Genomic DNA, 4,443 nt, shown 5'->3' with positions numbered 1-4,443 from the left:
TATCTTTCAGACAAATAAAAGAAATTTATTCTTACTTCTAGAGTCAAAATAATATTCTTAGAATCAATCCAAAACACAGACTCACTTATCTGAGGTTAAAAGAGAATTAACAGATGTTTGGCCACTTTAGGATGATTGGCAGATTAGGCTAGTTGTCCTGATAGCACAAACTATGAACAAAATTTTAATTGAGGACAATCTCCCATCAGGAAACTGATTACAGGATAATGTGAATTACTACAGGTAGAAAAAAAAGCCTACCCATGTATTCTGTCATTTGCTGGCAGAGAATAGTATCTGAGACATTGTTACATTCTTTAGCACAGTTTGTTTGTTTTTTAAATAGAAGTAATAGTTGACTTATAAATTTGTTAATTTCAAGTGTACAACATAGTAAGTCAATATTGTTTAGATGATAATACAAAGTTATTATGAAACATTGACTATATTCTCTGTGCTGTACATTACATCCTTGTATCTTATTTATTTTATACTGTGTAGTTTGTATCTTTTAATCCCCTTCACCTATTTTGCTAAATCCCCTTTACCCAGGGGCTTCCCTGGTGGCTCAGAGGGTAAAGAATCTGCCTGCAAGGCAGTAAACCTGGGTTCTATCCCTGGGTGAGGAAGATCCCCTGGAGAAGGAAATAGCTACCCACTCCAGTATTCTTGCCTGGAGAATTCCATGGACGTATAGCCTGATGGGCTACACTCCATGGGATCGCAAGGAGTTGGACACAACTGAATGACTAACTCCACTGCACTACCTATTTTACCCCTCTCTGTATCCCCTCCCTTCTGTTCACCAGTAGTTTGTTTTCTGTATCTGAGTCTTATTCCTGTTTTATTATATTTGTTTGCTTATTTAATTTTTTATATTCCATATGTAAGTTAAACTGTATTTGTCTTTCTCCACCTGACTTATTTCACTTAGCACAGTTTGGCAATTGCAAAGCTCACAGTCCCAATCACCGGATTGTATCTGGAGGTGTCTTTATTATCCACTTAGTGTATTCAGAACTTCTTAATTTCCATTTCCCCTTTGGCCCCTATGTTTCTGGCACCAGGTTTATTATGTCTTCCTTCTTAACTCTGAGCAGACATTTGGAGTTTTGTGCTGTGGTAACTAACAAAAAAAATGACAGTTCTGCTATGGGATTGCTTATACCTGAGAAATCTGTGTCCTTGGAGAGGTATGCATTGTCTTCACATTTGTTTCATCTGAATAATCATTCTCAGTTGATTCCAGAAGAAAAACCGTTGATTTTTTTGAAGCCTGTTTCCCCAGGAACCTAGTGACATCTTCCTTCTACTTAACTCATTTCTTCCTTATTTTTGTAATATTTTAAATCTTTCTGCTAACTTTATTTCTGCAGGAATGAAATTTCCTTCTGTTGCTATAATTTTTCCTTATCATCCCCCCTACATATCTTTTATGAACACTTGATTGTGTTTGTAATAGCTTAACTGACTTCTTAGACTTGTCTTCTCCTTTTTCTAGCACATGTTACATGAGCACTTTTACCTGGAACCAAAGACTTTCTTTCATTTCACCTTCTCTTTTCCTTCTGTCCAGATGTTTGATTTTCTGTACATTTCTCTTGATTTTGTCTTCTGTTTTATCCTATAGCAAGATATATGAAATCGTTGAATTCTTGGCATAACCAAAGCAACCAGTGAAAAATAAATCTTGTCAGTGTTTGCTTTAATTTTACCCACTGGGCAATATTTTGTCCAGGCCTGAACTCCACCTACTGTCTTTCTTATCTCTCCTTTAATCTGCTTTTTTTTAGCAGTATCTGCCTTCAGAATCATAATTTCAGTGTTTAAGGGCATAGTTTCTCAGGACATTGTGTCTACATACCGCTCACAATGGGTGTCACCTTAAAGTTCACTAGCAATTCTTAAAGTCTGTGTTCTTAGAATACTTTTTGGTCTTTTCACCTGAAACCTATATAATTTGTAATATTGTAGCTTAGTTGTTGAGGGGAGGGGCAGTATTTTTATCCACTTACTGTGAAATCTCCAGCTGCTGCTTTAAGTGGGTATTTCTTATTAGCTTCTTGGAACCTGATTCTTTCTGGGAAGCCTGTCTGCTAGCTATGAACTTGCCATTTTTCTTTTGTTGGTTACTCTGGGCCCTATTGCTCCTGGTCTTCCCTGGTGGCTCAGATGGTAAAGCGTCTGCCTGCAATGCAGGAGACCTGGGTTCAATCCCTGGGTAGGGAAGATCCCCTGGAGAAAGGAATAGCAACCCACTCCAGTACTCTTGCCTGGAGAATTCCACGGACAGAGGAGCCTGGTAGGCTACAGTCCATTGGGTTGCAAAGAGTCGAACACGACTGAGCTACTTCTCTTTCTTTTTCTCTGGACCCTATTAGGACTTCCCTTATAGCTCAGTTGGTAAAGAATCTGCCTGCAATGCAGGAGACCCCAGTTCAACTCCTGGGTTGGGAAGATCCGCTGGAGAAGAGATAGGCTACCCACTCCAGCATTTGTGGGCTTCCCCTGTGGCTCAGCTGGTAAAGAATCCACCTGCAATGTGGGAGACCTGGGTTCAACCCCTGGGTTGGGAAGATCCCCTCGAAGAGAAAGGCTACCCACTTCAGTATTCTTGCCTGGAGAATTCCATGGACTGTACAGTCCATGGGGTCGCAAAGAGTTGGACATGAATGAGTGACTTTCACTTCACTGAGCCCTATTTCCCTTTCCTGTTAATGAAAACATCTCCCTTTTTTCTTTGTTGTTGTTCAGTAGCTCAGTCCTGTCAGACTCTGTGACTCCATGGACTACAGCCCGCCAGGCTTCTCTGTCCTTTACTATCTCCTGGAGTTTGATCAAACTGATGTCCATTGAGTTGATGATGCCAGATCTGGGTGACTGACGTTTTCCTCTTCACTTATTAGTTTCCCTTAATCTTTAAGATCTCATCTTCATTTTTATCTATGAATAATCTATTATCCAAGATCTTTATACTTTCTATTCAAGAAATGTAATTCTTCTTCCAGTTTATTAGTCTTCATTTTTTTTCTCCTTTATTTACTCATTTACTTTGCTTCCATTCTAATTAAAAGTCTGAAGAATATTTTAAAATATGCCAGTTGTGCTCTTATTTTCTAGGCAAATGTGATTCTTAGAAGCAAAGTTCTCTTAAACATTATTTGGCCCTTTGGATTTGCCATAATTTCTTGAATTTGTTTTTCCATAGTAACTGAATAAAGTATTTGCTTTCACATTAGGAACCTCATTCATTTTTCATTTATGAACAAAAAATCTTTCACTCTTTTGGAAAGGTGCCACTTTGGTTGTTTGAAATTAAGTTCACAATTTGCGTAATGAGCAAAACTCATCACAGCCACGTTGTCATCATGGGCTGCTGAGAGATTCTTGAATTTGGTAAAATTGCAGCTCTACCTACCAAGGCTTGGCCTTAAAGATTTAAAGTTAGAAACTCAAAAGGGTTTATACCAGGGAGGTCCCAGCTGCTTTCAGAGTTTTAGGCCCAGGTCTTATGGCCAGATGATCTGTTTTGAGATTCAAAGTAAATGAAGCCATTATTTTTTCATAATTCTCCCTGAAAAGTAAGACTTTATGGGGTAGGGCGGTGTGGAGATAAGGAGGACTGTGTTTCTTTTTTTTTTAATTTTTAAAATCTCAAACCTAAAAAAAAAAAATTTACAAGAATATTATAAAGAACATGTACACACAGATATTCTTTATCTAGTTTTACTCACTGTTAATATTTTTCCACATTTGTTTTTTCCTTTATTTCTCTCTCTGTCCCCCAAACCCCACTCCCACACACCTATGTGTACTTGTAACCCACACACACCTATATATACACCTATAACATATATCATTATTTGAGGAATCATTTGAAAAAATGATAAAAATCATGACCTTTCAAAAGAAGTCATAAAATCTTTAGGATAGATAATGTATCTCCTTCTTATAGAACGCCAATGAAATCACCAAATTCAGGAAATTCAGCACCTGATACTGATATCCGATATATAGTTCAGAATCAAATTTTTGTAATTATATCAGTATTACCCTTTAAATAAATATTTTTATCAGTGCATGATGCATTCCAAGATCAAGCACTATATTGTTATCATATCTCTCATGTCCATTAATCTGGCAATATGCTCAGCACTTATGACATTTTTGAAGAATATAATGCTCCTCAAATTTGGCTTGTCTGATATTTCCTCATATATGTTTCTTTATCCTCATTTTGTGATTTCATTCTTACTCTGCCTTTGCCTATACCAAGCTAAGCAGTACCATGTGGTTTAAGTATCACTCTTATTGGTCAGTACACTAAAGTCCCTACAGCAGTCATGGGCTAAGATCTGCACCTGTGTCCTTCTCTCTATGAAAACAACACTTATCTGAACAACTCACTAATGTTACAGTGACCAAGTTAAAATCCTATATGTC

At 37.4% G+C, this 4,443-nt stretch overlaps 1 non-coding gene across 1 annotated transcript; it reads left to right on the top strand.

Annotated features, from left to right (window-relative positions):
* Positions 1–2,157: 2,157 nt before the first annotated feature.
* TRNAC-GCA (transfer RNA cysteine (anticodon GCA)) lies at positions 2,158–2,229 on the top strand. The gene has a single exon. It is a non-coding gene; the product is annotated as a tRNA-Cys (tRNA).
* The last annotated feature ends 2,214 nt before the right edge of the window (positions 2,230–4,443 follow it).

The sequence above is a fragment of the Bubalus kerabau genome, chromosome 6 (genome assembly GCF_029407905.1).
Source record: "Bubalus kerabau isolate K-KA32 ecotype Philippines breed swamp buffalo chromosome 6, PCC_UOA_SB_1v2, whole genome shotgun sequence".
Lineage (NCBI taxonomy): Eukaryota > Metazoa > Chordata > Mammalia > Artiodactyla > Bovidae > Bubalus > Bubalus kerabau.
This window is presented reverse-complemented; position numbering and strand designations above follow the sequence as displayed.